Source organism: Lycium barbarum, chromosome 7 (genome assembly GCF_019175385.1).
Source record: "Lycium barbarum isolate Lr01 chromosome 7, ASM1917538v2, whole genome shotgun sequence".
NCBI lineage: Eukaryota > Viridiplantae > Streptophyta > Magnoliopsida > Solanales > Solanaceae > Lycium > Lycium barbarum.
The window spans coordinates 32,057,553-32,070,207 of record NC_083343.1 but is presented as its reverse complement, the minus strand read 5'-3'; the positions used below and the strand labels follow the sequence as shown (position 1 = coordinate 32,070,207).

The following is a 12,655-nucleotide window of genomic DNA, read 5'->3' as shown; positions in this document are numbered from 1 at the left end:
GTGTCTATCACTGGACCCACAGCTCAGAAAAGGCTAGCAATATTGTCACGACCCAACCGAAGGGCCATGACGGGTACTCGGAGCTGACCTACCCAGCACCACTTGACATACTTCTCCTATTCATACTTAGGTGGACCACATAGCTAACTCGTAAATATCATAATCCATAAGGCATAAGCTCCAAGATGAAACATATCTACGTCAACATCATAAACTATACCATATATACAAGCCATCAAGGCTGACAAAAATGATATACAACAATACGAACCGATGAGGTTACAGGACATCAACTATTTACACATCTGTCCACGAGCCGCTACAAAGAGTACAACACATCATAAGGATGGGACAGGACCCGGCCATGCCCATATGAACACAAAAGAATGATATCGGCTAAGCTGTAGCTCCAGGACAAATGAAGCGCTCCTGTGCAAACGCTGATAAAACTGCCTAAGGATCCGTCCGTCTCCCTGCCTACCTGCGGGCGTGAACGCATCCTCCATAAACAAAAGGGCGTTTGTACGAGCAATGTACTAAGTATGTTAGGCATGAATAACAAAATAATAAAGATATGGAAAGTAACATGAGATAAGAGAGATAATCTGTACATCTGGATGCCTCTTAAGGCGGATATCATGCATGCTTAACTTAAAAAAACATTCTTTCATATATTCATATATATAAATATTGATGCGGAACATGCAGCCCGATCCATATATCATATCATCCCGCATATAGGGTAACATCATAATCTGCTCACTGCAGTGGTATGCACATCTACGTGCCTTCCCGGTCGACTATAGCGCGACGCGGTGTGAGAAAATACATACATATATATAAAAGCACGCATGAGAGCCCAATTAAAAGCTATAACTCTATCGGAGTGACATAAGCTCGATAATGTTACACCTCGCACTTTCAGAGCATGAGTATACCACAGACTTCACAGTATTAATGGATTATCAGAGACGTCCCATGAATTTTTGGACGGTACAAGCCATGAGAAGTTCGTAACAATGAGGTAAAGGATGAATTACGATCTCGTAAGCCGTAACTGGGAAGGACAACCTTGAAAACAAATGACATGACCATTATCAAGTATGATTAATGATAAATATCATGTATGGAGAGTTTCAGAAGATTCCGGGACCAAGCAAATCGAAGAAAATAAGTTTGACGAAAATTTGGAAAAAGTTGGTAGGATTTTGGACAGAAATTTTGGGTCAATTTTGGAGGGGTATATCTCCAGGTATATTAGGAGTTTTAAGGTGTTTCAAAATCCTAAAATGAAGTTCGTTGAGTCTAGTTTCCAATGCAACAAACCTCTCATCAAAACGACATCAGAGTAGGGAGTTATGACCATTTTAAGATAACCCATCCAAGCTGCCAAATGGCTTCCGCGGGTCCCACTTGGGAAAGTCGGTGGAACCGACTTATGAGGGGTATAAATACCCCCCATCAACCCTATTTTTTTTTATCATTTTACACTCCCATTTGTTCTAGAAATCTCCTAACACATCCCCCAAACATTTATAGCCCATTAAATCAAGAATTTAACAAGATTACACAAAACTAGTCGATGAAAGGTGATTGTTCTTGCTTCTACTTGATGTTGTGGTGAATTTTGGTCTTGAAGAAAGTTGGTGTGGCTAAAGTTCTTCAAGTATATTGTATGTTCTTAATCCTATCTCTTATGTTGAGTTGATTTGAAGGTTTAGCAAGTCTTAAAAAGTGAAAATAGTTATGGAGGAAAGGTCATAAAGTGTTGTGTTGTTGTTGTGTTTATGGACTGTTTTGAGCATGTTGTGGCCGTGTGGTTGGGATGATTTACATGTATATGGATGGTATCTAATGTTGTTGGTGTGTTGATGAGGTTATGCTCCTTGATTGGGAAGAATGGAAGTGTATATTGTTGTTGTATATTGAAAAACATCGTGTGGGATGTTTTATGGAATATTTTGGTATTGATGATGATGTGGTTGATATTAGTATTGATATTGTTGTTGTTTTGTTGGTATTGTGATTTCGGTCTAGAGATATAAACAAGGGATATGCTGCCCGAATTTCGGCAGATTTTAAAAGGAATTAGTTTGAGGGCTTAAGACTAGCATATGACGATAAGCCTAACAATAGTATGAATAGTTTATATGTAGATTTACGAGTTTGGAGGGATAAAAGTTGAGTGACCAAGGAGACCGAAAGGTATGTTAAGGCTAGTCCCTTTCTTTCAAAAGACATGATTCCTATGTTATGATTCCATATATGTTTCCATAACCTTCTTACATCCAAAAGTTGGAAGTTCATGATTCTTAAAAGCTTCTTATGATACTAAAGATGAGATGTTTTCTATAATGAACATGATGATGATGATTCCATTTTTGGAGATTACAAAGCTTATGGATTTGATGCTATTATGAGATTATTGACCTTATTTCATAATTTTCTTGATTTTATTCATTGTTGTTGATCTCACCTTATGATAATTGTTCCTTCAAGGTAAGATATAGCGATGATGATTGTTCCATAATATAATCGAAAGCTACCGACCTTACGTCACTCCGATAGAGTTGTGGCTTTTAATGGAGCTTCATGCATGCTTTATATATATGTAAGTAGTTTGTTTCAAACTGCGCCTTAATGGCCGGACAAGATACTATATATTTCACCGCGCCTTCATGGCCAGACAAGATACTATATATATTTCATCGTGTCTTAATGGCCGGACAATATTCTATATATATTTCACCGCGCCTTAATGGCCGGACAAGATACTATATATATTTCACCGCGCCTTAATGGCCGGACAAGATACTATATATATTTCACCGCGCTCTAACGGCCGGACAAGATACTATATATATTACCGCGCCTTAACGGCCTGACAAGATACCCTATATATGTATATATGGAAAAGTCTTTTTTTAAGAAACTAAGCGTGTACGACATCCGTCTTAGAAAGGCATTCAGAGGCACAACCTGATCTCTTTTATATTACGTTATCTTCATACTTTCATTATGTTGTTATTCATGTCTTACATACTCAGTACATTGTTCGTACTGACGTCCTTTCTTGTGGACGCTGCGTTCATGCCTGCAGGTAGATAGGTACATGGATTTGACCCGTAGGTGATTTATCAGCAGATTCTCAGGAGCACTCCACTTACTTCGGAGCTGCAGTCTATTAGTATTGGTCCTTACGGTCACTTGTATTCTATGTAGAGGCTCGTAGACATGTGTGTATAGTTAGACATTTTATAACCCTACCGGTCCATATCATTGTATAGCAATTTAGTAGCCTTGCCGGCTGGTGATGATAGACATAACTGTTGAAGATTATATAGAGATGTGTCGTTATATTGTGATAATGTCGTTACAGATAATGATATCCAGGAGCTATCTTTATGGTCCTCCTAGAAATGTTTATGAGATGTATGTTTAGAGGTGCTCGGTATGTTAGCTCCAGGTGCCCGTCATGGCCCTCTGGTTGGGTCATGACAAAAGTGGTATCAGAGCAGTTCGTCCGAGGGTGTGTCTACGAGCCGTGTCCAGTAGAGTCATATTTATGGGTGTGAAGCGCGCCACACTTATAAACAAGAGGCTGCAGAGCATTTAGGAATGATTGACCTTTCTATCTCATCTTAGATCATGCCGTAGAGCTAAACTATAGGATGTGATGTCTTTGATTCTAAGCTTAAATGTTTTGATTATGGATAAGTAGTTGATTATGCCGTTATGAGGTAATTGATGAGAATTGAAGTTGTTCCTCCAGAAGGTATGTTTTCTGTCTTATTGATATTGATAGACTTTGATATGAGAACCTGAGGTAAATATTACGAGTATTGTGATCGCCCTGTGAGGCATTAGATGTGTTTTCTAGGTTGTGTGCGGGAATGAGGCAGTAAAAAGTATAGAGGAAACTCTGCTGAGATTTTTTTCAAATTGAATTGTTTGAATGTCTAGGCTATAGAAAAAGGATAAAGGGAAAATGTGACAATCGTATGTTTGGTAAGTCATGATTGAATGAACTATTATGAGACACTTTCAAAGAGAAGTTTTAGAATGATTTTAAATTAAGGAAAGAACCCTGGAGGGGAAAAATGATTAGAATGAGTGCATTCGAGATTTCGGAGAATTGTGATTTATTAAAGATATAGGGAAAGTTGACATTAAGAATTCAAATGCAGTATTATGATTTATAGATTGGTGAGTAAGAGATAATGAAAAGATATTGATATGGGAAAAGAAGTTAACGAGTAGGGGAAAGTTTTACTCTAGAAGTTTATACATACATAAGACCAGGACGGGTTGATAATAGGCGCACATACTCATTTTATCACACTTTCCTATATGATGTGAGTTTACATTGGGATTCAGAAGTCACTAGTCATTCGACTTCAAGGGGGTTTCTGAGTATTTGATAGTCGGTACTATTCTGAGAATCATTATGGCTAAGTTACTTCGGGTATTAATGATGACCTTGAACTCAAGAATGAGAAATGGATAGGTAAGTTGGAATGTAATTATGATTGTCTTCTAGATTGCTTATATAACTTCTAAATGTGATGTTGTGTGGCTGACGAAGGAAGTAGAGATTGTATCAACCTTAGGAATATGTGGTGTATTTCTAGCTAATCCTTATAAGAAGGCTTTATCTCAAATTTTTTAGACGGGTGTTGTGAAGGTTATTTGACGATAGAGAAATTAGGTGCGATGTCGGCTTGTGTGTAAGGAAAGAAGAGAGTAGGTGTACAAGTGAAGATAAAATATCTCAAGGATTGATTTGGTTACTACAGGAAAGTAAAGGATGTGAGGTTGATTATTTTAGAAAAAGAGGCAGGGTTCAAGTATGAGTAAAGATATTTAAGTAAACTTATATCGTCGGGATTCATAGTTAGGAAGTAGAAGAATATGACAAACCAGAATAGCCCGAGGGAAATTAGGAGCTTATGAGCTTTACAATTAGAATTTTGAAATGATCGCAAGGTATGAGTCTAGCTAGCTGAGAAAAAAAAGGGGAGATGTATTAAAGCCACAAATTTAGGACAAAATCAAATAGCAACAGGATATCTGGCAAGAAAAAGGTATTGAAAAGCGATAAAAAGATAAGTCACGAGTGGCTACATCGAGTATTATGTATACCCTTATGATTGATGTTACGACATGTTAAAAATATTGATTGTTCCGTATGTCAAAATTGAGGTAGCAAGCACTACAGAAAGAATCAAGATCGGGTTTTCTTGGGAATTAAAGTCAGATAGCGGTAACACGACCAAATATGTAAGCACGAGCATTAGGAAAAAGAAGGTTATGATATCATGAAAGGGAGAGAAACTTGGACAAGGAAAAAGTATACCCATTGAGGGTCAGGTAATATATATTTGAGGAAAAGGTTAGGATGAAAGCAGGAAAGCAGACGATAGGATCAAATTTAAATAAATCAACGGGAGATAGAGTAATGTTATACGTGACAAGGGATGAACGTGAGGACCCTGGAACCAACCTATACGTCTTCATAATTAGAACCAAGGAAGTCGTAAATAATAAATAAAGGTGCATCCTTGAGAAGAAATAAACAGATCTTATGAGAGCGATGAGGGAATTTTAAACTCCTGAGATTTAACTAGGAGAATAGATGTGAACCCATGATTGGTATGCCTATTTAAGGGAAGAAAGTACCTCAAGAAGAGATTGTCAGCATCAAAAGGGATTTGCAGTCATAACGAAACACTCCAAAGTTTCCTAACCTAAGAGTAAAGGATGATTAATGGAAACAGGCATTTTACGAGTAAAAGAAAACAAAAGAAAATATGAGGACTAAATAGAGGAGGAGGTGTAGTGAAATGGTTAAAGGGAATTATGTGGCCACCGACAACAAGGATAAGGTTAGTGAGTCAGTAGACTTACCCAAAGGAAAACAAGTTAAACCATGCAATGAAAATAACTCCGGCATTATATGGAATAGAGGAGTTGAAGGATCGCTAAGGTCGGCCAGATGACTATCGAGGACGGTTAATATTTAAAAGCTACTGGTCTATGAGAACATCCTTTAAAAGGGGGGAAGAGCAAATTCAGCTCTAAGATGAGCTACAATTTTCCGAAGCTTAAAAGAAGGAAATATATTGGGTTGAAGGAGTCAAATTTCGAGATGAACCGATATGTCAAGAATGTGCTAAAGAAAAGTGAGAATGGATTAAATGCAGTTATATCATGAGACAAATATAGGAAGGAGAATGCGTTTCATCAATGCGACATGTTATGTCTCTGGACTATAGTTCGAATCGCTCGTACCAGAGAAATTTTGGTTACATTTAAGTGTACAGTAATGTACCCCGAGAGGTGACGAAATGAGTAAGAAGGGTCTGTAAGCTGACCAGGGAGTAGTATAAAGGACAATCTGGATTACAAAAAGGGAAATCTTACCACTAGAATACCATCGGCTGAAATAATGTGCCCCAAAAAGGTTACCGAATTCAACCAAAATTCGCATTTTGAAAATTTGGAAAATAACTCTCGAGTTTGAAGAACTCTAAGAACGGTACATAAATGATCCGCATGTTCTGTCTCGGACCTAGAATATACCAGGATATCGTTAACGAACACAATCACAAATAAATCTAGGAAAGGCCTGAACACATTGTTCATCAAATCTATGAATACTGCCGGTGCATTAGTTAGCCCAAATGACATTACCCGGAACTTAAAATGACCATATCTTGTTCTGAAGGCCGTCTTGGGAATATCTTCCTCCCTAACTCTCACCTGATGATACCCGGATCTCAATTCTATCTTTGAAAACCATTTGGCGCCTTGTAGTTGGTCAAATAAGTCATCAATCCTTGGAAGCGGGTATTTGTTCTTGATTGTCACCTTATTCAGTTGCCTGTAGTCAATGCACATTCGCAAGAAGCTATCTTTCTTCCTCACAAACAACACGGGTGCTCCCTACGGGGAAAAATTAGGCCTAATAAAGCATTTCTCAAGCAAGTCCTTCAATTGCTCCTTCAACACTCTCAACTCTGCGGGAGCCATTCTATAGGGAGGAATAGATATGGGTTTAGTGTCCGGTAGCACATCAATAGCAAAATAAATCTCCCGCTCTGGGGGAAGGCCTGGAAGCTCATCCGGGAAAACATCCGGAAACTCATTTACTACCGGGACAGACTGAAGAGTCGGTGATTTGGCTTCTACATCTTGAACCCGAACTAGATGGTAAATACAACCTTTAACAATCATTTTTCTTGCCTTGAGATAGGAAATAAACCTACCTCTCGGGGATGCTGTATTTCTCTTCCATTCCAAAACTGGTTCTCCTAGAAACTGAAAGCGAACCACATTCGTTCTACAATCAACATTGGCATAGCAGGAAGCCAACCAATCTATGCCCATAATAACATTAAAGTCTACCATTTTCAACTCATGTAAATCAGCCATGGTACGATGATTACAAATCACAATTATACAATTTCTATATACTCGGTATCGGTTCACCCACGGGTGTCGATACCTTGAAAGGTTTGAATGACTCCGGTTTGACCCCAAATCGTCCTGCAATATATGGAGTAACATATTACAGTGTGGAGCCCGGATCTATCAATGCATATACATCAAGAGAAAATACTGATAATATACCTGTAACAATATCAGGGAGGACTCAAGATCCTGCCGCCCAGCTAAAGCATAAATACGGTGTTGGGGATCACTAGAACTGGGTGCTCCTCCTCTACCTCTACCACGACTAACTGGTATCTAAAAGCCTTGCCTCGGAGGGCGTATAAATGATGAAGACTCGGCTGCCGACCCTGAAGGCTGGACCCTACCCCTACCACCAATCGAGGGGCAGTCACGCATGATATGACCTGGCCGACCGCATGCATAACAAACATCTGAACCTAGTCAACACTAGCCCTAATGTAGCTTCCCGCACTGAGAACATCGTGGCATGGGTGGCCTTTCCTGACCCGAGTCACTTCTGTAATAAGAACCTGAAGCTCTGAAACTCTAACTCGGCCCGGAGTGAGTAGATCTATCAAATATCTAGCTTGAAAACCATGGAGGCGCACTAGTCATAGAATGGCCTGAATGCCTAGAAAATTGCTGTCTCTGCCCTCCTCTAAACTCACCAGTCGGACCCGAAGATCTAGCTCTCTTGTTGTAACCTCTGTCAAGCTCACGCTCACCTCTTTGTTGTTGTTGGCTTTCCTCCAAATTCTGGGCATGGGCTTGGATGCGAGAAATATCCATATTGTCCTGAAGGGACATAGTCAGGCACTTGTCCATCAAATGTGGCCCTAAGCCTCTCACAAATCGGTGCACTCGATCACCCATATCCACTACCATGGCCGGAGCATACTTAGCCAAAGAATTGAAGCAGAGACTATACTCTAAAACACTCATGCTTCCTTGCTTAAGATTCAAGAACTTATCGGCTCTAGCCTGCCGAAGCTCAGGGGGCATGTAATATCGTAGGAAAGCATCAGCAAATTCTATCCATACTGGGGGAGGTGCATTAACTCCCCTAGAAGACAACCACACCGTATACCAATGAACTGCAACATCCCGGAACCGATACGATGCTAACTCCACCGATTCGACGTCGGAAGCATGCATTAACCGTAGTGTCCTCAATAGTCCATCAATAAAGTTTTGAGGGTCCTCATCCGGCTTTGACCTGAAAAACTCTGGAGTGTCCAAGCTAATAAAATTGCGGGCTTTTGCACTAGCCACCCTATCACCATGACCCATACCTTACCGCTGGGCCTGAGAGGCAACCAATTGAGTCAACAATTGAATGGCCTCTTTCACCTCTGTACCCGAAACCTCTGGTGAAGGAGCTGGGCTGAGGCTCCTTCATGCTCCTCAGAAATAGGTAATGAGTGAGAGGACTGAGATTGAGCTGCATTCTGGGACTCACCCTCTATAATCGTTGGGGTACTCTTTTGGCCCGCTTTTCTACCACTGCCTTGCCCTTTTGGGATGCTGTAGCTTTCCTTTTTATAGGCATTTCTGAAATACATAGCACACGATTAAGGAAAGAGAAATCCTTATATCGTAGCTCTATCGCACGATCTATAAAGAAAGAAGGTCATTCATTCCTAAAATGCCCACAGCCTCCTGTTTATAAGTGTGGCGCGCAACACACCCATAAACAAGACTCTACTAGACATGACTCGTAGACACCCATTCGTATGGAATTAGCACGACCCGACGATCAAATTCTTGGTGGGAATCATCAACTTTATAATGTTTTAATAACGGCTCATGCTTTTTTAATGATCTTTTTTATGGTTATGCCGGTGATGATAGGTGGATTTGGTAATTGGTCATTTCCGATTCTGATAGGTGCGCCTGACATGACATTTCCACGATTAAATAATATTTCATTCTGGTTGTTGCCTCCAAGTCTCTTGCTCCTATTAAGTTCAGCCTTAGTAGAAGTGGGTAGCGGCACTGGGTGGATGGTCTATCCGCCCTTAAGTGGTATTACCTGCCATTCTAGAGGAGCAGTTGATTTAGCAATTTCTAGTCTTCATCTATCTGGTGTTTCATCCATTTTAGGTTCTATTAATTTTATAACAACTATCTTCAACATGCGTGGACCTGGAATGACTATGCATAGATCACCTCTATTTGTGTGGTCCGTTCTAGTGACAACATTCCCACTTTTATTATCACTTCCGGTACTGGCAGGGGCAATTACCATGTTATTAATCGATCGAAACTTTAATACAACCTTTTCTGATCCCGGTGGAGGGGGAGACCCCATATTATACCAACATTTCTTTTGGTTCTTCGGTCATCCAGAGGTGTATATTCCCATTCTGCCTGGATCCGGTATCATAAGTCATATCGTTTCGAATTTTTTGGGAAAACCGGTTTTCGGGTATCTAGGCATGGTTTATGCCATGATCAGTATAGGTGTTCTTGAATTTCTTGCTTGGGCTCATCATATGTTTACTGTGGGCTTAGACGTTGATACCCATGCCTACTTCACCGCAGCTACCATGATCATAGCTGTCCCCACTGGAATCAAAAGCTTTAGTTGGATCGCTACCATGTGGGGGGGGGGGGGGGGTTCGATACAATACAAAACACCTATGTTATTTGCTGTAGGGTTCATCTTTTTGTTCACCATAGGAGGACTCACTAGAATTGTTCTGGAAAATTCAGGGCTAGACATTGCTCTACATGATACTTATTATGTGGTTGCACATTTCCATTATGTACTTTCTATGGGAGCCATTTTTGCTTTATTTGCAAGATTTCACTATTGGGTAGGTAAAATATTTGGTCGGACATAACCCGAAACTTTAGGTCAAATCCATTTTTGGATCACTTTTTTCGAGGTTAATATGACCTTCTTTCCTATGCATTTCTTAGGGCTTTCGGGTATGCCACGTCGCATTCCAGATTATCCAGATGCTTACGCTGGATGGATTTCCCTTAGCAGTTTTGGCTCTTATATACCCGTAGTTGGGATGTTTTTCATTTCTTCGTGGTCATAACAATCACTTCAAGCAGTGGAAAGAACAAAAGATGTGCTCCAAGTCCTTGGGCTGTTGAACAAAATCCAACCACACCGGAATGGATGGTACAAAGTCCTCCAGCTTTTCATACTTTTGGAGAACTTCCAGCTATCAAGGAGACGAAAATCTATGTGAAGTAAAAGAAGAAAAGGTCGCCGATTTCTACTAAGAACCTAATAGAACTTTTCCAAATGTGGGTTAAAAAACCACTTGTGTAGGTCGGGGTTGAGAATTGGGGGGCCGCGCCCTACCCCGTCGGCCTAAGCCTCGCTATGAGAACTGACACTTTCTAACTCTCTATGAGGAGTGAAAGCCACTTGACTCTAAGGAGAGGAGTTCCGCCCCTACTTCAATTAAAGCTCGCCCTCTCTTTTTTCCCTCTAAAGCCCCTCGCTCCACTCATTTTTGAACTTTTAATTAGACCTGGCTGAACTTGGAATGACATAGATCAAAGGGTCGTTCATTAGCCCTATTAGTCAAATACAGGAAAAAGAGGGATGGATTTCAACCTTGCTTTTTTAGGTCTCAGGCTAGATTTTGACTTATATGGCGCTTAGGCTTAGCTCATCAAACAAGTGCGCCAAAAGTGGGGGATGGTATCATATTCTCTTATAAGAGAGGCACGCCTGCTTTTAGCTCGTAGTTTCACTCTTGCTTTTGCTTTACCTTCTATTATATTAGTAAAGGGCGAATGGGAGGCGTGTGCAATAGTTTTCTTCTCTATGATGGGGAATGTCCCCTTATACTTGCGGCTGACACCCTTACTAAAAAAGAAGGAAAGATTTTTTGCAATAGTGGATTTTTTTTCTCATCCTTCCGCTTGGAAATTCAGTTTCATGATTGAGTTTCCCCTTTCTTCTACAGATGCTGGGGGTCCAGCCCTCATACGAAATTGCCAATGAGATCGCATTCCATCGGTTTTTTAACTCTAGTGCTAAATAAAAAAGATCTTTGAGCAAGGGCTAGCTTTTCAACAGGCGAAGAAAGGCCTCACCAAACACTTCATGCCCAAAGGAAGAAGCAAATGAGCAATCGAGCCACGAGGAAACGAATAGTGATGCAAGTCTTCATCAAAGCTCACACGCGTTGTTTGGAACCCTTACCCTTTCCTGCGAAAACCAAAGCATCAAAGACATCGGCCACCTAGTAAAAAACCAACACTCGATGAAGAAAAATGCTTCAATTATGGACATCCCAGTGGGCCCCCTCACATTAGGTTTTCGAGCAAGAAGAAATCAGAATTTATTTGAACTTCCTATCGGCCCTCTTCTCTGTTCTAGGTCCTTTCCTCACTGAGGACCATGGGCCAATAACTTCAGATACAAAGCATGATTTTTCCAATCCGTCACGTCGTCCCATCCTCCTAACGATATATTGCGAGGAGCTTTACGAAGCCATTCGTGGTGTATTTATATATAGCTTATCCTTTCTTACTGTGACCCGGGAATAATAACCATATCCAAGCCAAGGAGTTAGACCAACCCAGGTAGACCACGTTATGGCCGATGGGATTAGGAAAAAAGCAACGGATTGATTAAGTGCGCTAGCGCGAAAGCCGTTGCGCGTTAGCGCATCCGTTTTCTTGCTAGGGCAAGCACGAGGTCTGGTTCAAGGCAAGGTATAGCTTAACGGAATGAAACAGAATTAGTGTATTAAGCAAGTACGGAAAAGCTGAAAAAGGGAATTCAGGCGCTGTTCTCAAGTCTAGTTAACGAAGCCGAGAGGGAAAGCTTACTTGAGAGGATATACCTGACTGAAAGGATATATATTCGATGTCGCATATCCGCTGTTGCATAGTTATATTCCTCTAATCGCTAATCACTGCTTTTTCCTTAATCTCAGAACTGGACGCTAACCCTATATTTATCTGAGTCTTATGCTAAAAAGGACTTGCTTTTCGTTTATCTTCGCCCAAGTGTGGCTAATGCTATAATAGGAACTGAACTCATACTTCTAACTCTTCCCCCCGAAACGTCTTCTTTAAGAGCGGATCCAACCTTTATTCTTCCTTCTCAAGCAGATGCCGAACCTCATTATTTAGCGGCTCTCCGAAGTCCCAGAGGTGGAAGTGGTTCTGATAGGTGGGACAAAGCGCTTTCAATGGTGATGAAAGAAAGGGAAATGCCTGG

General features: G+C 40.6%; 1 pseudogene; it reads left to right on the top strand.

Moving 5' to 3' along the window:
* Positions 1–5,843: 5,843 nt before the first annotated feature.
* Positions 5,844–10,751, top strand: LOC132601450 (cytochrome c oxidase subunit 1-like; annotated as a pseudogene).
* Positions 10,752–12,655: the final 1,904 nt, after the last annotated feature.